General features: G+C 48.7%; 1 long non-coding RNA gene across 1 annotated transcript in view; it reads left to right on the top strand.

The window, feature by feature from the left end:
• Positions 1-7,623: 7,623 nt before the first annotated feature.
• The window catches only part of LOC129386469 (uncharacterized), a 62,365-nt gene continuing 48,192 nt past the window's right edge, over positions 7,624-21,796 (top strand). The window contains exon 1 of the long non-coding RNA XR_011893918.1: positions 7,624-7,740. This is a non-coding gene — a long non-coding RNA (uncharacterized lncRNA). The remainder of the gene's footprint in view (positions 7,741-21,796) is intronic.

Here is a 21,796-nt window from a genome sequence, read left to right as displayed (position 1 = left end):
GATACCGCGACCTCGTGCTCAGCAGCCTAACACCATAGCCACTGAGCAACCACGGCGGGTTTAACAGCATTTTTAACATTCCGTTGTACGCTGCTGCGATTTTCGACCAGCTACCGCAAGCAAAGCAATGGGAAGCGAACCAATCCAGACGCTGGCACCACCCTCTTCATCCGGCTATCTACTTTCACTGCGCTCGCTCGGCCCCATCGAAAATCTCCACTTGAGCGTGCTCCTCGCCTCTTCTCAGGCAATTAGATAAGAAAAACTTCTAATTGTAGAAAATACTACTTGCTTTGAAAACAAAAGATAGTTACATCCTATAAACAAGAACCGCTTTTGACAGAGCTTGTCAAACAAACTGAGGTTTACCACCCGATGCTTGCGTCAGTGGTATGAGGAATACCAGCCGCATGGCGGCACAGCGTGCCGCCATCATCATCGTCGCAGCGGGGCTCATGCGCCCGGGCCACGCGCAGCGAGCCTGGCACGGGGAGTGGCGATCATGAAACTGGGTTTGGTCTCAGTTGTTTGCGCTCCGGACAATAAAGGTTGTCCTTCGCACGTCTCCCGCACTATGTAGTGTCTCTGAGAGCCTCAGCCGGCCACTGGCTCTGAAGCCACGTCCCTGAGCCCACATTTGGCGGCCAACGTGTAATCTCCGATATCACTTTGCTATCTCCGAGAGCTCGTGGCTCTCGGAGATAGGCATCGGGGCTTCTGGTTTCTTAGCTGGCGTTTTTGTCATTTTGCCGGCAGCGGTAGTGGTACCTTTTTTGCGCGGTGTTACTAGTATGCTTACATCTTTAGCGTCTTGTTTGCCTGGTTTATTTTGTCTTATTTTCCTGGAGACGCGCTCTTCGGAACACAGAGCAACCTTGGAAGACCAACAGCTACCAGCAGCCTCGACTGTGGCCGGAGGTCGAGTCGGCGAAGCCAGTGAGCGCCGAGACACGATGGCCTCGTCGCCCTTGGGCTAGATTGCCGCGTTGTGTCACACGTTAATGGCTCTGCTTGAGGACATGGCCACCGCCCCGCGCATGCGCCACAAGCGTGCGCAGCCCGTCGCATTGACGAAGCTGCCGTTGGACGTTCCAACGTTTAGAGACCGCAGCGCCGGGAAATCTGTTACTAATTTACTGGATGATTTCGCGCTTTACAGCAAGCCTTCGGATGTCTCGGAGCTTGACTTGCTCTAACGAGTGTTGCCCGTGTCTCATCCAGGTACCGTGGCACAGTGGCTGCGTCTGCAGCCTCCGTTCCTTTCTTGGGACCAATTCGTCGCGGCCTTCCGAGCGCAGTTTCTTCCAGTAGACTACGACTACCGCATCCCACGCGAGCAGGACGCCCGAACGCAACACCCAGATGAGGGTCTGCGAGAATATGTTCGGGCCATACAGGAATTCTTTCGAGGCGCTAATCCCAGCGCCACCGAGCACGCTAAAGTTGGACACATTTTGCGAAGGTGCCACCCTCGCTTCAAGCCTCTTTCACGAACCGTCGGAAATAAGAACAGAGCCCCCCAAAACTCCGGGCGTCCTTGACACACTGAGGTACAGGAAAAGTCGTTACTGCGCGAACCTTCTCCGGGTCGGGTTGTACTCCGGAAGCATGGAGGAGATGGCCTAGCACTGTAATATGTCGGCGCCCGAGGCGGCATGTCGATAAGTTTATTGGAGCCCAGCCTTGCGGAAGACGTCAAGGACAGCTGCGACGCGCTCACGGTGCGTTCTAACTATAGGAGAAAACAGAAGGACGTCGTCGAGGTAACAAAGGCAAGTTCACCATTTGAAACCTTGAAGCAGAGAGTCGATCATCTCTTCGAGCGTGGCGGAGGCATTGCCTAAACCGAACGGCACAACCTTTAATTGGTAGAGGGCATCTGGAGCTCTGTATTTTGGGCGCAAAGCCCACCCTTGGAGAGGCGAGCGCTGCAATTGCTTTTTACGATTGGTTGGATTGGCTGGATTATTCACGTGGCTGCCGGCACTTCTTGCGCCAGGAAAATGTGCCGGCAGCCACGCACTCCTGGGACCACGTTTCAATCGCTCGGCACTGTTCGTTGGCCGCAAACCGCCAGTTTGACATTGGTTTCGTTCGCGGGCGGGTAGAATCAATTGTCGACAGATTCGATGCCAATCTAGCTCGATCACCTAAAATGCACCGTGTCTCAACCGATTATGCATAAGATAGCATTCTCAGAGGGGGAAATGGTCCCTCCAACCCCTTTCCCCCTGTTGAGCTCCTATTGTCCTCTCGTGCTAGCTCACGCGGCCCCTTTTTAACAAAGTACAACGACGGCACACAATCCGCATAAACAGCTTCGCTGTAAAACTGCACTTTGCAATAGCCGGATGTTTTGGCATTTGTAACCGAGTTGAACATTTCTAAACACGCTGTCACGACATGTGGACTTTCATGAGTTGCACAGCACAATAAGGTCTCGATGGCGCTACGAAGCATAGATATTTAGGATGATATATTTAATGTTGCTCCCCAAAGACTAGCCAGATGGTTGGAAGGGTACAAAGGCATATATCGGACTATCTACTAGCCATTCTATTGAGGAGGAGAAATATGTATTACGGGCGCACGCGCCGCTCACGCTGCCATGGTTGATCACCGAATGATCTGCGCTAGCTGCCGAAAGAGGTGTAAACCCCAACCGAACAAATGGTCGGCGCGACAGCCTCGTTCAGCCACGTTATCTGTTTTTCCACTATGGTGTGGACTCCTGGACACGCCTCTCCTCACGATAAAGAGCCTGTTATTGCGCTCACCAGAAGTCTGGCAAGCCAGGCACCATAGAAAGAGCTGTATAACCCCTATGACTGACTCACTGGCAGCTCCTGTATATTGAAACGTGACCCTCTAGTACTGCCGACAGGGCCGCCACATCTATCCGCCTCCTTATCATTCGATTAGTAGGGTAGACTCCGTCGCCAATGCCTCTCCTTGTCTTCACCTGGTTCAACTGTTTCATTCCAGACTATAGCCGTCCTACTGCCCCTACTGTGGGGACAAACGAACAGTATATCACTCTACGTGACACTGCCCTAGCCCTTCAGGCGTCTCCTATACTAAACCTTACCCCTTCCTCTTCGGAATCTGCGCTGCTAAGTTCATGCCGGCCGGAACAGCAACGACTGGCCTAGCGGGCTCGCGGAGTCGCGCAATGGAATGGAGCCTTGGGCTGCCGGCTCAACTCATAGAGAAGGAATTTCGTACTACTTTAGCAACTAAAGTTCACTCTCTGTCTCACTATCTCTGCTGCAAACACGAAGACACAAAATTTGCACACCGACAGGCTGCGCTTAATCAGCTCTGCAGTGGAGCCAGGATGGCGCTTCGACTTCTACTGGTTCCGTTGCTTGTGCGAAAAATTAATAGCGTTCGGGCAGTGCACCTGCGTGCATATGATACGGTAGCGCGTGCAGCGGTCTGGGCGGAACGAACAGTAGAGAGCTATAGTTAAGCGGGTATACGGGCGAGCAGGTGTGCGGGCGAGCGGAACCGCAACGGAGCACCGCACGAAAGGCGGAGTTTTAGGTAACAATCTCTCGTTCTGTCGAGGATGCATGGATGGAGGGATGCTACGAGCGTCACCTCGGAACGGGGTCGTGGGTTGCGCCACCAAGGTCATGTTACTATATTGCCTCATATCCCACCTATGTTAAGAAAGGAAAGGAAGAAAAGGAGAAAAACCCACGATAAATTTTCATAACCAAACGTTGTGAACCCCTATTGCGAACTTTGTTTTTGTACGCATCCGTTGTTGCGTTGTCGTTTTCTTGCTTTTCGTCCACCAACCTTCCAATCACTTCTTACTTATATCTATTGCGGACATGCTTATTTTACCCTGCTCTCGCTGAACCCGGGATCTTCAAGGTGGCCAGATGTGCCTAAAGCGACCGCTGGGCATACATCTTCGTGAATAAAATATGGTTCATTGTTTCACTAGCGTTGCAGCAGCAAGCACATGCTTCTTCCTTTCTGTGTCTCGCTTTACACGTGCGCATTCTAGGGTATCCTAATCTCGCTTCAAAAAGCAGAGCTTCCTTGTGAGTTGTCATGAATTGTTTTTTTTCCTAATTTCGTTTTTTTCCTCTCAAATAGTCACGGCAGGTTTCTTTTCCTTTGCCGCCACACATGAGATTATCCCAGCTAATTTGATTTTTTGCTTCACGTTCTTTGTTGCCGTGTTAGTCACGACATTGGCCGCATACTTGCTGGTGAGCTTCCTGGTTATTTTCCTCCACATTGAATCAATGTTTTCCCTGTACAAATATCTGGGCACTGTCCCAGCCCATTTGCTTTCTTCCGTATTATTCAGTCGTTCTTCATAATCAATTTTACTGTGAGCTTCCCTCACTCCAAACTTGTGCAGCCCATATCACGCTGCACAGTTTCATTTGGAGTCTACCCGTGACCGACCAATGCGAGGCATCCCAAGGACTTTTGTAGGCATCCCAAGTCCTGATTGTACCCTTGATTTCAATCAAGCAACTGCATTTGCAAATGGATGTCCTGGAATCATCAAAGTCTTCCACATACCCCGGAGCACTTCGTAGCTACTGTATCCCTATAGCAATCTGTGTTTCATTATGGCCGCATTTTTTATTCCCATTTACAGTTATTGTTTTTCATGCGGTTCTATGGTTCTATATATATATATATATATATATATATATATATATATATATATATATATATATATATATATATATATATATATATATATATATATATATATGTATTGACTTCGTTTATCCATATACCAAAGTATTTATATGCTTTCACGCGAGGTATTTCCTGGCCCGGTATTGACACTCTCTGTTCACTGTTTTTATTGAATATCATAGGACCTGATTGTTTTTAACGCTAAATTTCAGATGTAAATTATGGCGTCCCTGACCGCCAGACATTGCATATTCCATTGCTTCATAGCTAGCAACACAATGTTGTCCGCATGCAAAAAAACCTGAAAGCTGCTGCTCTACTAATGTACCCGCCTGTTTGCACGAGAGATTAAACCCAATATTAGTTCCCTCTAGCGCTTTTCTATCCTCACCATGTACATGATAAACAGCAGTGGGGATAAATGCACCCCTGCCTCAGTGCCTTGTTGATGTGAACTTTCTCCTCGCTCCTCATCCTTTCCCATTCAACGCAAATGGTATTTTCTAGGTAAATCTCTCTCAAATGCTGTATACAACCGTCACCCAAGTCTTCCCTTTCCAGAATAGCCCACAAAATGTAGTGGTCTGCGCTGTCATACGCTCCTATAATATCCAAAAAAGGCCACATATAACGGTCTGCTTTCTTCTCTGTATATTTCAATATACTTAGTAAGGACAAATAAGTTATCATCCAGACGCCTACCTATTCTCAAGCAATTCTGAAGTTCTCCCAAAATGTAATTATTCTCTGCCCCTGCTTGCAGCTTTAATTTAATTGCCTGCATTGTTAACCTGTATATTACCTACGTAATGGTCAACGGTCTATATGAATGAATTCTTTCTCCCCCTAACATTTATGAAATAAATTCATTCTTCTTTGTCGCCAACTGCCTGGTATTCGTCTATATTTCAATTTTTTCTACAGTTTTCCACAGAACTTCCTTACTTTTCGGTCCTTGTTCAAGAATCAGCCCAACGGGAACCTCGTCTAGGCCTGTGGCTGTGCGCTTAGGAATTCTCTCTTCAGCTTTCTTGCAGTTGAAATTTGTTAGCACCAGCTTCTTTTCCATCTCGTTCTCTTTCATGCTCTCTTTTCCTGGAATAAACCTTGAAAAGATTTGCTGCTATTTTTTCGATGTAATTTAATGCCACGTCTCCTTCCTGTTTGTTTCCATCTTCGTCTAGGATATGTTATGTATTGTGTCACATTTCTTGCCTAATAAGCTAATGTGGTTCCAAAATATTCTAGGTGCGGCCTTCTTTTTTTTGTGGGTGTCTGACAACCATCATTCACTTTCACCTTTTACCTTTGCTTGAACTAGTAATTGAAGTTGAACGATAGATTTTCCCTGCCTGTATATTTTACATTTGCGGGCTACTTGATCATGCGGCAACTGCGCTTGTTTGTCTCCTGTGTTCTGTGGTTGCTTTCTGTCGTTTGGCGATCGCTTATTGTATGTCCCTGTTTCACGAATTTTCTGGTTTCGTTTTTCCTTTCAAAAGAGCATGTTACTTCTCTTTTCGTATTTCTGTCTTTATTACACTTAAAAGGTCACTATATTCCCACTTGTTGCTTGGCCATTTCCAAGTTCTTCCTCAACTCTTGCCACTATACTTGTTATTTGTTCAACTTTCAAATTTGGACTGGCCATTTTGCGCTCCTTGCTCTCTTTCCCAACTACGTATCCCATTTTCAAAATTATGCTTTTATGGTCAATTCCTCTGCTGCTACACCTTTCCTCGTCAATGAACGTTTCTGTCAGCTTATCATGAATTCCTTCTGTCATCAGAGAGTAAACAATGGTCTGTAGCTGGTTACCCACTCCTCACGTGGTCTGCCCGTCACACTTATGTCCGACAAGTGGCGCCACTTGTCGGATAAGGTCGGAGTTGCTGTGGAAAGATCAGTACGCTGGCTTCAGGTTCCGGCTTCAAGTCATCGTCAAACGGCCTCGTTGCTTAAACCTCTCGAGGTCGTCTTCAGTCGTGAAACACCCTCTAGGCTTTTTCTCCTGCAGGCGTGCCAACGCCCTGTTTGAAGACGACTCCATCAACATGCCGCTCGTTCGTGCGGGTGGTCCCCATGTTTGTTTCGCAAGAACGCTGGCCGGCTGCGGTTTCTTTGTTGTGGAAAGGATACCAGTGAACGAATGCCGCGCTTTGCGAAGACGCTGGCCGCTCCAGCGTACCACACATGCGGAGTGGCATCTCCGCTGGCCCGCCGTGCACGCTGGCCCGTAAACCCCCTAAGCTGTAACTCCCTAGTACAGTTCAAACAACAAACGGTCACGCTTTTTGCTTCTGCCACATCTTGTATGTACCATTAAGATGCGATGCCTTCAACGCTGGGGGCGGCTCTCAACACACCAGCGTTGTAAGACGCCTAATAGCTGCCACGTCGCTGTGTGTGCGGCTCAGCAGCAGTCGCTTCGCAGTGCTGTGTCGGGTGAAACTGTTTTAGCTTTGTATTCTTGGCGCACTGTCTGAGCAGCTGGAGCGCAATGCCAAATCTGGTTACAGCTGTCAACGCGATACTGCCTTTTTTTTAGGCTTTGAAGAACAGTGCTCGTTGCGACATGAAATATTTTGGTGAATTACAGTCAATGTGAGAATATTGATGGCATATTACTTATCGCATAAAAAAAAACTATAATATGGTCGACGGCGTCGACCTGCGCAGTAGGCGTGAAATGACCCTTTACTATGTTTGAAATTGATCTAACAAAAGTCACTTATTGTGGGGTCTACTATAACTTCTCTTCGCGTGTTATGTATTTATTGTTATAATGTTAAGAGAAGATTATTGTTGCTCACAGTATACCGTACATTAATTTTAGTTACACGTAAAAAGGATTATCAGCATTTTGTTGATGTAACTATAAAATGCCTTTAACTATTTATCAATGCAAGGAATTTCTCTGACATAAGGCAATCTTTTCAGGTATTTACTGAAGGCTATAACGGTGAGGAGGGTTACAAGCGAGGAACCTGCATTAACGGAACATGTAAATACACTGTTATTCCCCTTGGCTGTGATCATGTTTCGGATGATCTGAAAACAGCGGTAAGCAAGTGCGGTACGAATACGCTGTGCAATAATGGCGTGCATCAAGTCTTGAGAGTGTTATGTAGCTTTCTTTTTCGCACAGCGCCGATTAAGTTCTGTTTCATGTCTTATACCTTATGAATTTGAATATTTTTGCAGGTTGTTAAATTTTCGCTTTGGATACGGATGGCTATTGCGACGTGTAATCAAGCTAAGGTTCTTTTTTGTTCACTGCGAGTACCGTAGCGCAAGGCAAGAAAAGAACAAGAAGTGAACGGGATGTTTGTGAACTCACAACTGTGCCCAGCTAAACACAGTGTACCTAAAATTTAATGTAGTATGCGCGAGTGAAGAGCTGCAAAACAGGAAAATGGAACGGAAGAACACGATGGGTAGCCATCCAAAGTTTGCACTTATATTACGAGCATGACGAGTGCTAATATTATTCGTCATACCCGTAAGAGCAGTGCATATATCAGTGCTCGATGGGATCGACTTCAGTTTCTCAGTGTTTTGTCATATTGACAAGTTCAAGTACATCGTTAAAGGGACACTAAAGCGAAACAATAAATCAGTTTAGACTAATGAAGAATTGTTTCAGAACCCTGCGGGCAGTCATTTCGAAAAAATAGTTTGATTATTAGATGAGAAAATGAAGGCCCAAGTACCAGTATTTGAATTTCGCGTCGAAACCCCAGCGCCGGGACGTCACCGTGACGTCAGGGATTCCAAAGCATGTTTTCGCATTTGGGCCGCGTTGGCTGAAAAAATGTTGCCGAAACTTGCCATGTTTATTATTCGGTTCCTTTAGAACAGAATCTAGTCTATCTGCACCGCTATATATAATTACTAGGCCCTAGAAGGTGCCATAAAAATTCATGACGTCACAGCCACCAGGTGCAGGAACTTAAGTAGGCGTCGCCACCCGTATTTCGTTCTTGGGCTTTTTCTGGCTTACCAAACGTCGTATCGTTGTAAGAGTGGTGTTTTTGGTCTTGTAGAAAGGTAACTTACTGATGCAGAAGAAATCATTTTATATTTTAGTGTCCCTTTAAAAATTCATTGTTGTCTGATTGTACAGCAGAATTGTTTCCACGAGGAGGTTTTAGCGCTCACCATGCTATGGAATGCAGCCGTCCTCTAAAAGAGCTTAATAATCAGCTATTGAACGCCTAATCAAGCGTGCATAGGCCCATTTGTGTCGGCCAATGACTTTGAGAGTTTACTGTGTCCCACCTTAATCAATGAATGTCCCTCTTGATAAAATAGAAAAATAAAAAAATACCGAAGGAAACGAAGTGGAATAAAGTCATATGTTAATAATTTATGAAATTTTGTAATGAAGTACAGGCTATATACAAGGCACGTGCGCTTCTTACGGCCATCAACATTGTCACGACGTCAAGAAAAACAAACAGCTGCAGGACAAGGTTGCGAGAAACAAAAACCAGTTCTGTATTCAGAGACCAGAAGAGCCGCCGTGCCAACTTTGTTTTCTTTAAAGGGAGCGTGGTCACTGCTTATGTGCCTCAATTCATTTTTTTCTGTTCTGTTGCTGACTTTTACTCGTGGCTTTAGCCTCTCTTCATAAAAGCATACTCCCCATGCTTTATCGTCACGGTAACAGGACGAGGACACGCTTGCGGTGCAGTGAATGTCGATCGGACGCGCACAACCTCCTGTAGATGCCGTCGACGCCTTGAGCAATGTTGACTATCGGGAGCAATGTCATAATTGACATCAATGAGCCGCCGAAGAACTTCATACTGTCCAAAGTTGTGACTTAACAGTTTCTCCGAAAGGCCGCGACTGCGAATGGAAGTCCAAACCCAAACTCTCTCTCCGGGCTCGTAGGAGACTGGTGGGTGAGGAAGATTATAGCGTCTCGAGTGGTAATTCTGCTGCCTATGAATACGTAAGCCAGCAAGTTGCCGCGCTTCTTCAGCACGCAAAGTGAAGTCCTCACCATCCATTCCGATGCCATCGCTTCATGTGGCCGCATCGTATCTAGCGTAGGTGAGACTTCACGACCATGTAGGAGACGGAATGGTGTCATTCCTGTTGTCTCTTGCCGAGCCATGTTGTATGCGAAGTTGACATACGGCAACATTTCATCCCAGTTCTAGTGCTCAACATCCACGAACATGAAGAGCATATCTGCGAGCGTCTTATTCAGGCATTTTGTCAGTCTCTTTGCGCATGGTACGCCGTTATTCGCCGGTGAGCTGTTCCACTAAGCCCTCTCAGTTAATAGTACTGCTGGAGCACCGTGCCTCAGTACAACATTCTGTATAAAAAAATGGGCTTCTTGACTTGCCGTGCTCCGCTCCAGAGCCTTGGTTTTGGCGTAGCAAGTGAAGTAGTCTGTGGCTACGAAAATCCATCTGTGACCCACGGCAGAAATTCCGAATGGGCCCAGAAGATCCATTCCGACTTGAGCAAATGGAGTTTTGAGCACTTAAACTGCATGGAGGAAGCCTGCTGGTGTGACTGCTGGCACTTTTCGCCGCCGGCATTCAAGGCATGTCCGGACGTATTGTTGAACGTTCGCTGTGAGTCTTGGCCAATAATATTTTTGCCTCACCCTACATAGTGTTCGTGTGTAGCCCAAATGACCGGAACTTGCATCATCATGGCACACCTGTAATAGTTCAATCATGAAAGGCGTCGGGACAGCGAGTAAGTAGGTGTTTCCGTTCGGAGATAACTTTGCCTTATACAGGACGTCGTTACGCAAGCAAAATGATGGTAGCCTACTGGAAAACCCAGTACCCAGTGTCCATTGCCACGCCGGATTATGGGCCCTGTGTCGCGCGCTGGATACTGGGGCGCTAGGCCGGCGCGGCGTGCTGAGAGGCGCTGAATACTGGTGCGAAAAACAGCTCCAGCGCGTTGGCCACCGTGTGTGTATATATATATATATATATATATATATATATAGAAAGCAACAGAGAGCGTTTTAGGGCAACAAAAAAGGTACATATGCTTTTACCAGGATTCGATCATCGATGTACAGACCCCAAGGCAGGTACTTTACCGGCGTTGGGCCCTTTGCGCCGCGCTCGGAGATGGACATGGATGACTAATTTGCCTTGTTAAGATTGAGAGGCAGTTTTAGTTGCACAGAAATACGTCTCACAAAGACATGGTAGCTGCGCTATCGCCCAGCAACTAGAACTCGAGCCTGTACCAGAAAGAAATGTTGCTACCCGTATTCCGCAATAGGCTTACAAGTGCAACATCGATTTTCTGTTGCGATTGGTATCTTAACTTAAAAAAGTCCTAAATAAACCGTCGACCCGCGACGCTGTATGGGCAGTTATTGGCAATTTCGATAGCCACTTCTTGTTCTTCACGCAAGGGTTCTGCATTGTTTTCTTAGTTCAGTGGTTCGTTTCAATCGACATGTCTGTCCAGTCATACATCTTCGTCAAAGAAGCGCACAATAGTGCTGGCAGCCTTAGACGAGAGCACATATACATGTGTTTATGACCCGCCACATCGGCGCTCATCGCTTCTTGCAAGTACTGGCACTGTACACACGAAAAAATTGTTTATTTAAGAACACCGACGCGAAAGCTGAAATATAGAGTGATTTATTCTTGTTAGACTTGTTGATTCCTGATCCCAGATGCGCCGATAGCGTGCAGACGGACTCGCCAGATACGCTATAGGCCTAAGCTTCGATGGGGACCAATCTCGGTGCGGGCAGCTGGCGAAAGCTAAAATGTGTGTATTTGAGCCTCAGAACCCTTTTCTAGTACAATAGGGAAAGCGGAAGCGCACGAATCGCCTCAGCTTTGTTATAGGGGCGATAATATCAACCAGCGGTAGGCTTCGAACTTGGGGTCCGTACGAGCGCGTCTGGACGACACTCGATTTCATGTCCATTCCAGAACACTGCGACAACGGCAACTTCCAGTCATGTGTTATTTACATACTACTAAATAACGCGCTCTCCTCTGCGTTTGCGTGGTTTCGTTGACCAATTTAGCCATCCGCCGAGTCAAAAGGGAAATGCAAAAAACGAAAGTGATCTCCAGTGTCTAATGTGCATGCACAAACAGGGCTGCTCACGCACCTTTATTCCAAGGTGCGACACGAAATGGAGTTTATGACCCCAAGATATTGCGTTATTTAGGACAACAGACTAGTATCAAGTGATGAAATTGTATAAAGCACTTAATAATCAGCAGGCTCGTCCTCGCGCACTAGAAGCAGTGCGGCACAAACGCAACCACCGCAGTTTCCAATGCGAACCAGCGAAATGCAGCGAGAACCAGCGCCTGTACATCACAAACCAGTGCGCCCCAGCGTCATGGCAGTGGAACCAGCATCTCGTCCAATATGACCCAGCTCTTACCCAGCGTCCTCACCGGTGTGCAGTCAGTCCCAGCGAGCGCCAACGTCCAAGTGCGATCCAGTGTCAAAAAAGGCGCTGGTTTCACCATGGAAGCCACTGGAAGGGGCTGGTTTTTGCAATTGGGCAGGCCACTTACAAAAAGCCTTGGAACAACGGAAGTGTGACTCTCCAAGAAACTAATAATGGGTTGCAATTTTGGGTCGTCGCCTTGCTGCTGTGCGATTGTAGCTGTGCTGACAATTACGACAAAGCCTGCACCTTCGTCACCTTCTGCCTTCGCAGATTCGAATGGGGCGCGAGAAAGGCAGTCGGCATCCGTATGCCGCTTTCCCGATTTATAGATAATAACCATGTCGATTTCTTGAAGCTTAAGGCTTCATCGCGCCAATCGTCGTGCTGGATCTTTTAAGTTCATCAGCCAAGAAAGGGAGTGGTGGTCACTGACAAAATTATAGGAGCGGCCGTACAAATTTATAACGGTTCACACCACCGCAAGACACTCTTTTTCGTGTTGGAATAATTCGGCTCCGCACGGGAAAGATTCTGCTTGCATAAGCGATTACTCGTTCAGCGCCGTCTTGCCACTGCACGAGTACTGCTCCAAGTCGACATTGCTGGCGTCGGCGTGAACCGCTGTCAGGGAGTCCTCGTCAATGTGTCCGAGGACTGCGGGCTTTTGGAGGCGTTGCCCCAGCTCGTTCAACGCTTGCTGCTGTTCTTGACCCCATACGAATGCGACGCCTTCCCTGGTGAAGCGTGTCAACGGCTCTGGAATTCATGAAAAGTTCCGAATGAAGGGTCGGTAATATGCGCACAATCCTGAAAAACTGTCTAACTGCCTTTTTGCAAGGTAGCGCTGGGAAATTTGCAACGGCGGCTATTTTGTCTCGATCAGGCCGTACACCTTCATTGCTGACCACATGACCGAGGAAGAGAATCTCTTCAAAGCCAAAGTGGCATCCTTCAGGCTTCAGCGTGAGACCGGCAGATCAGACGGCTTGAAAACCCGTATGTTGTGGCCTCAAGTGCTCGTCAAATGTTGCAGAAAACACAATCGCATCGTGTAAGTATACTAAACACGTTTGCCACTTGAGGCTAGAGAGTACTGTATTCGTTAGCCGCTGAAATGTTGCCGCGCAGAGCACAAGGCGAAGCGAGGTACCTTAAATTCATAGAGCCCGCCAGATGTCACGAATGCAGTTTTTTCTCGGTCTCTCTCGTGAACATCTATTTGTCAGTACGTGCTCCTTAAATCCATCGACAAGAAATAGCTTGCATGTCGCAGTCTATGTAAGGAATCGTGTATGCGGGGGAGCATATAAACGTCTTTCTTGGTTATCTTGTTGAGCTTGCGGTAATGAACGGAGAAGCGTAAGCTGTCATTCTTTTTATTTTTTACACACACTACTGGCGATGCCCAAGGTCACTTCGACGGCTGAATTACGTCGTCTTCAAGCATTCCTTTTACCTGACTTTCTATGGCTTAGCGTTTCCGTGGGGTCACCCGATACGGGCTCTGCCGTATGGGGCTGGCTGTATCAACGGTTATAATTCGATGTTTGGTCAGCGCGTTTGACCAACTTTTTATGTCGACGAGAAGCAGTCCTGAAACTGATGTACAATCTCCACGAGGCTTTGTTTCTGCGCAGGCGGCAAGCTTGGCCCAACATCGTTGGATAGATCTGGAAGCACCTGAGTCAGGCTGGTGGAACCACCTTGCGCTACAGTGAATCAATCTGTGACCTGAGTGAACTTTTCGGCGTACGCGACTGTCATACCTCTCGTTAGATGCCGGCACTCATGGCTAAAGTTTGTTACGAGAATTTCTGTGAGTGCACAGTTGACGTTAACAACGTCTCTTGCAGAGGATATGTCATGGCCTAAATAGCAGCGCCGGAATTTGTTCGGTGGCAGCATCGGAGTTGCTCGGTATGCCGCATGTCACCGACAGAAGAGAACATAAGCGCGGTGGGATGGTGACGTCATCATCCGCGATGCGTAAAGGTCTACGTTGGTGCTCTGTACTGTGTCCGTGATTAGTTCGGGTTTCGACCCTCGGATGCGGACGGGTGCAGCCACATAGTGACATTTTCCGGAACTACATGTGAACGTTCCCCACTGTGCCGATGGGTAGAGCCACATCCCTGGCAAGCCCTGGTGTGGGTCAATCACGTGGACAGTGTGTTCACGCCAAGTGATGTAGTGTGGTCGCCATCTCTCCGGCAAGGCTACGTTCTTTATGTGTACTATGTGAGGAATAAAGTAATTTCCAGTACATAACATTGGCGACGAGGCGGATAATCCGTGGCAGGGAAGCCCCCAGGGCATCGTGGAGCATCCAGTGAGTCATGGCTGAGCGCCAGCATGATTTTTCTGCACGTTTGGAGGAGTTTACTGGCTCCAACTGGACATCGTGGTTCGGCCGGCTACAATTTTTCTTCGAGGCCAACGATGTGACTCACCCTGTCAAGCAACGAGCGCACTTGCTTACACTGTGCGGTGCTCAAATTTACGACGTGGTTTGTGCGCTGCTTCCACCGAAGACGCCCGACCAAGTGAGCTATGCCGATATCGTGGCCGCACTTCAGGCACACTACGACCCTCGACCGCCCGAAGTCTACAGTCTTGCGATGTTCGAAAGGCGAGATCAGCTTCCAGGTGAATCGGTAAACGACTACGTTGCCGCTCTACGCAAGTTGGCTACGAGCTGCCATTTCGACATGCTGCCGACTGCAACAATAGCTACGGCGACGCCAGCTGAAGGAACGGCATCACCAACACAGCAGGGAGCTACGGGCTGCTATCCAACGCTTCTGCCGTTAGATGTGATGTTGCGCAATCGCTTCGTGTGTGGTCTCCGCGACCAGAATCTTCAACAGCGACTGTTTGCAGAGAAGGATTTGACTTTTTGCAAGGCTTATGATTTCGCTATTCGAGCGGAAAGCGCCGTCCAGCAGCAGCGACAGATAAAATCTGATCATGCGGAAGTCAACAAGGCGGCTACGCGCGCCGGCGACAGTGTTTCGATCTCCAAGACGAATTCTCACCAAGGGCAACGCTGCTGGCGTCGCGATGGTTCGCACAGTCCCAAGACGTGCAAGTTCAGCACAACTATTTGCAATTACTGCCGGAAACAAGGACACATTGTCAAGGCTTCTATTTCTAGGAAGAAGGCTGAGAAAAAGACATACCAGCGTAGCATCTCCTTAGAAACTTCACGGACTGCGGAAGTGACTAACGAAACCAAACATGAGGTTTCAACGTTGCGTGACCTCTGTGCAGTGGCAGACGGATTCAGCACCCCGAAGTTTACTCTGACGCTTACAGTGCACGGCAGACCTGTGACTTTTTAGGTCGACTCAGGTGCAGCGTGTGCCATGGTTAGCAGAGACACATTTCAAACCGTATGGCATGCACACCCACCCTCTCTGAGGCAGGAGAAGATACATCTGCGCACCTGGTCAGGTCAGCAACTGCAGGTTGTCGGAACGGCGACAGTAATGGTTCGTCACAAGACCACAGCTTGCAAGCTACCACTTCTCGTTGTCGAGGGCAGTGGATGCAGCTTGTTGGGACGTAATTGGTTTGACAAGCTGGGCATCGAGCTTCACGGCATTCACCAGACAACGGAGGAAGGCAGTTTGACCGAGTTGCTACAGAAGCATGAAGACATTTTTTGTGAAGACACCACAGGACACACGGGTGCGCCAGTGAATCTGGAACTGAAGGAGGGGGCAAGCCCCAAGTTTTTGAAGGCACGGCCTGTGCTCTTTGCCATGCGCGCATCAACAGAGGCACAGATTGCCAAGTACGTAGAAGACGGCATTTGGGAGTCGGTCCAACACTCGGACTGGGCTACACCGCTAGTATGGGTGCGGAAAAAAGATGGAAGCTTGCGCGCCTGCGGTGACTACCGCTGTACAGTGAATGAAGCTGCAAAAAAGGCTTCATACCCCCTGCCCACAACAGACGAAGTATCTAGCACTTTGAAAGGTGGCCGGGTTTTTACCACCTTGGACTTGGCTCAAGCTTACGCTCAACTTCATGTGACTCCAGCGACAGCACAGATTCTCACAGTAATCACTACAAAAGGGCTGTACAAGGTAAACAGGCTTCCATTTGGTGTTTCAGCCGCCCCAGCAATTTTTCATCGGTTTATCGAGACTACCTTGAGCGGCTTGCCGGGAGTTTGTGTTTACCTGGACGATATCATCGTGAGTGGAGCAACCGAAAAAGAGCACAAGGACCGCCTAGTGTCAGTTCTCCAGCGGCTGGCTCAGGCTAACCTACGATTGTGCAAATCCATGTGTCAGCTTGGTGTGGCAGAGGTTAAATTGCTGGGTCTAAGATTGATGCAGCAGGGATTCACACATCTGAGGAAAAAGTGGAAGCTATCGTGAATGCACCAGCGCCCACAAGTAAGCAGACCCTGCTGTCATATTTAGGCATGTTTGCCTTCTATAATCGCTTTCTGGAGCGTCGTGCTACAGTGGCAGCAACCCTGTATCAACTTCTGGCAAAGGCCAAGACTTGGAAGTGGGAACAACAGCATCAAAAAGCGTTTGATGAGCTCAAACAGTGCTTGTTGTTGAGGACTGTCCTGTCACACTATGACGGAAACAAGTCCCTCTTGATTTCATGTGATGCTTCACCTTATGGTGTAGGTGCTGTGCTTACTCAGCTGGACAGCCAAGGCAGAGAGGCACCGACTGCGTTTGCATCCCGAACATTGGGTGCTGCTGAACGTAACTATGCACAACCTGACCGTGAAGGTCTTGCTGTAGTCTTTGCAGCCACACTCTTCCACAAGTACATTGTGGGTCGAGAAGTCACGTTCGTGACTGACCACCAGCCGTTACTGGGGATTCTTGGACCACGGAAGCCGGTACCAGAAATGCTTTCGCCCCGAATGAAAAGGTGGTGCCTTAAACTGTCAGCATACAGCTACGACCTCCAGTATCGTGCCGGTAGTCGTCATCGGAATGCAGATGCGCTGAGTAGACTGCCTCTGCCAGACGGGCATTGAAGAGTCTAACCCACCTGGAGACGTGCTCATGTTCGAGGCGTTACCACGACCACCGCTGAAAGCTGAGGTTGTGGCTACACTAACGCAAGAGGATCCAATTCTGGCAGAGGTCTTTTCAGCAGTACAGAATGGCACCGTGCAGCATCTGCAGGGAGACAGTTTCACCCCATACCGCAGAAGAGCCACCGAACTTGCTATCCATCGAGGATGTATCAGCTGGGGCTCAAGAATTGTCATACCGGCAGGAGCACGAGAACAGGCCATTTCATTGGTTCACGCAGGCCATCGTGGAATTGTAGCCATAAAAGCTTGTGCGCGTAGTTATCTTTGGTGGCCTGGCTTGGACGCCGAGATCGAAACAACTGTCAAGTCATGCGACCAGTGCCAGCGCACCCAGAGCGATCCAAAAAAGGCTCCAGTTCCAAATTGGACGCAGCCAACGACACCATGGCACACATTGCACGTGGACTTTGCAGGTCGGGTAGAAGGCCATACCTTTTTGGTTGTTGTCGACGCTTCCACCAAGTGGGTGTAGGTGCGACCGATGAACAGCCCGACATCAACAGCAGTCATTAGTGTGCTGCGCTCTTTGTTTGCCACATTCCACTTGGGACTTCATTGTCCGCAAGGGAGGCCAACCAATTGTCGGCCAGCCGGCGTGGGGCTAATATCCGGAAAAGTATACAGCGTATCGCAAAACAGCTCAGAAAAACGTTCTGCACGAATTTTGCCACCTTTCTTCTCGCATAGGTTGTACCCAACGAAGCTACCGCATGATACGATGCAACGGAGCCCTACCAGTCATCCAGCCGGCGCGTTGAATACCATTGGCCTTGAAGGAGCAGCTTGGAAAGGAGCTGTGATGCTTGGAGCGGGAAGACAATCACAAAAGTGATCCCTTCTACAGAATGAATGATTGACCTCAAAACGGAGGGTAAAGTACGCGTGTGAATGGACCCGCATAAGTTAAACGAGGCTATTAAAAGAGAACACTTCGACATGCCAAGTGAAGAGGACATTGAGTCTAAGCTGACTGGGGCTAAAGTGTTCGCACGCCTAATGCTATTTCAGCGTTCTACCAGACCCCGCTACACAAAAAACTTCGAGAGAATGGCCTTCCGCGATGTCTTTCGGCATATCGTCAATAATGGAGGTATTCTAGTTGTCACGCATACGTTAACGCCTGGTACGCTTGCTTGAGCATGCAGAAGGAACACATGAAGGCAAGGTGCAGCACATACAACATTCATTCAATATGGACTTTTAACAACAGTAACACACGGCACCGTTCGAAACTTACTGCACACGGATTGCGTTCTCCCTTGCTAAGCTTTACGCTCGCACTACCGCGCTTGGAAACTTCTGTGCGGCGATCGTCTATTCGCTATAGTAGGGGCGCTCACAGTACCGGTTCTGTTCGGTGTGGATGTCGGCGTCCTCTGGTCTGTGGTTCGTCGTTGCCATTCGGTCGCCTTCAGTCGTCGCTGGTGTCCGGCGTCACCGATGCCCCGGCTGACGTGATGAAGGCACGGTCGCTGAGCTGTCGCGCTCCGGCAGAGCAGGGCTTGTGCCGACTGGCGCTCCCGGTGCGCGCCGGCCCAGCTTAGTTCCCTAGACGGGACGGTGACTGGCTGCAGCCAGCCTCCGTGCGTCTATGTTCAGCGGCGCAAACGCTGACGTGTCCTGGCAGGTAGGTCCGGGCCAGCGGTAGTTCCGGGGACGTCGGTCATCTGCTCGCCGAGCCTGGTATTCGGGCGGGACGTCGATGCGTCGCCTAGGAACTGGGGCAGGACGTAGAGAGGCGATCTCCGGCTGTCTTCTCCTGGAACGCTGCGCCCGGCCACCACGTCCCTCCCTGCGCGCCCCTTCTCCAATATGGCGGCTCCACGCCATCGCTTCGCTCCTTCTTCGTCTTCTTTCTACGCTTGTCACTCCTGACACTAGTGTACCTGCAGGAACGAAAGTAAATGTCGATGACATACTAGTTTAAGCGCATCAAGGCAAGAGCATGATGAACGACTGAACTTCGTGCTAAACCATGCTGAAACAGCGGAGCTGCCATGCAACCCATACATATATGTTGTTAGAGTCACCGCAATCGGTATTATATGGGAGGTAATTTCTGCAGAAGGCATCAGGTTAAGTCCTTCCCTCGTTCAGTATGCTGTAGCATTCAGAACGACGTGTCAAAAAAGCGCACAAGGAATGGTCGGTGTTGTAATTTATTTTGGCAAGTTTATTTAAACACTGGCAGAAAGGACGAAACTTTTGCGTATCATAATAAACAAGGACGCAGTGTTTTACTACGTTAAACGACGTAGAAGAATGTAGTCAAGCAGGTCACAGTTTGCGTAGCCAACCGTTGCTGTCGGTGTTCGATCCAGCAGGAGAAATAGTGGTCTCGGGTGACGCGTCTAACAGTGGCGTAGGCGCTGCGCTCTTGCAGAGCTTCAACCGCACGTGGAGCCTACCGTGTATGTATCAAGAACACACTCGGAAGCGTAAAACGCTATTGGCAAATAGAAAAAGAAACACTGATCATTAAAGACAGCTGTGAAAAATTCGACCATTTTGTGCACGGCCGAAAGGTCGTCATTGAAACCGACCATCACGGTTTGATTGCTATCTGTAAGAAAGCGATCAGCCACATGCAACCCAGGCTGCAGCGCTTTATTATGCGATTGCTCAGGTATGACTTCGACCCGCATTTCTTATCAGGCAAGCAGCTCATGCTTGCGGGCATGCTGTCTTGAGCACCCAGTAGTCGTGGCAGTGATGCCATATGCACCAATGACATAGAAGTGCACACCATGAATACGATATCATTTATCAGTGAGGAAACACGGAAGTCTTTAGTCGCAGAAACGGCTAAGGATAGTTTTCTGAAAAGGGTGAACCAATAGATGGCGGGTGAACGAACAGATGGTCTGTTTAAACCGTTTTCTTGCAACTTTTCTCATATCAAAGGTGTCCTGTCCAAGGAGTGTGAGCTCGCAATACCAAACAGTATGAGGCGAGAGACTTTTTCAGAAGAGTCACGAAGCTCATCTACGAATCGGCAAGTGTAAAACTAAGCCTCGTCATCTCGTCTTCTGGACTGGCATAAATCAGTAAATTGAGGTGCTTGCTCAAAAATTTACTACATGAAAAAAGTATGCGTATAACCAACCGAAGGAGTCCCTTATGATACATCCAGTTCCTGACAAACCCTGGTCTCGTGTTGAAATCGATATCTTTCACTACGGCGACAAGACCCACCTGTGCGTCTATGACGCCTTATCCAACTTTCCAGAAGTAGAATGCATTCGAAACTCTATAGCCAGGACCATCGTTGACGCGGCTAGTGCTATGTTTTACTCGGCATGGCATACAAATAAAGGTTCAGACAAGAGTCCCCACGTTTCGAGAGGAGAATGTTGCTAGTTCTCGCGCACCTATGAGATTCGGGGCTCAGGAATTCCAACGCTCAAATGGGCTATACGAAAAGGGGGTACATATGGTGAAGGGACTGGTGAACAAAACTACCCAAGCTCAACAGGATTGCTGGTTGGTACTTTTTTCTTACAGCTCCTCTCCTTTGACCGACGTCAGCATAGACCCTACAGGGCTGCCGACTACAGACAGTGCTGCCAGACTTAGAATGTGGACCAGCTCATCAAGTTGTCAAGCATCTTCAGCTTCCAACTTCTGCCCAGCCACTAGCAACACTCCACGAAGGCGACGTCGTGCGAATGCAGACCGCCACTTTGACCACGGAAGTACACGTTCTGAAACAGTCAACGTACCCAAGGTCCTACCATCTCATGATGGAGGAAGGGCGGTCCCTTCATTGCAATCGCAAACGCTTGGTACCGACTGGGGATGCTTGCCGACGTGACTTTATTACCAACGGCAACAACGCAGAACCTGAAGGCTCGACGTCTGCTGAGCGCATCACTGATGCAGTGCAGAGTAACGGTGCTACGACGGCCGCTGACATCTCGGACAGTTCGCCGCCAACGCCAGCCTCGAGCAGGTCACTGAGGCAGCCACGCCAACGACAACGACAGGAGTGTAGTCGAAAATTTGAACATTTGTGTTTACTTTGGTAGTATTTATACGTTCTACTTTCTTTACACGCTGTAACCTCCAGAGCCATCAGCCTAACACATCTGTAAATAACTGCAGTTTATTATAGCGAAGCTGTTATGGGGTATTTCCCCCGGATCCTTTCCCTGTGTTAACACAAAACTGTCGCCATGCGATTGGCTCCAGCATTGTTGTCTTCTTCCACAGCTGGCTTGTTGGTGCCCCTCGGCGGTACCTCGCGAACGCTCTCGTGCCAGTGCTCCCGCACTCGCCGTCGTCGTTGTCATTAATTAATCACGTTATTAAATTGTTAATTAGGAAACACAAGAACAGCGAAGCAGCTAAGGGCTAGTTCCCCCAGGGTCGTGTCCGTGTGTAGAAGCGAAACGCCCCATACGTGGAGCAATCCCGAAGATGGTGCAATACCGGGCCGACCCACGGCGCAGGTTCGCCATTAAGGGGCCCACATACACAGCTTCGTTGGTCATCCTTCTTCACAGTGTGAAAGGGCACTGAGTTCTTTTGTTTTGTTTGTCGTAATGAAAGAGGATGTATCGCACCTGAGAGGTTTGTTACGCAGGCCCGACTTCTCTGTATTTTATCGCATGATAAACTGA

This window comes from Dermacentor andersoni, chromosome 4 (assembly GCF_023375885.2).
Source record: "Dermacentor andersoni chromosome 4, qqDerAnde1_hic_scaffold, whole genome shotgun sequence".
Taxonomy (NCBI): Eukaryota; Metazoa; Arthropoda; class Arachnida; order Ixodida; family Ixodidae; genus Dermacentor; species Dermacentor andersoni.
The sequence above is the reverse complement of the archived record's forward strand: the minus strand, read 5'-3'. Positions and strand labels throughout refer to the sequence as shown.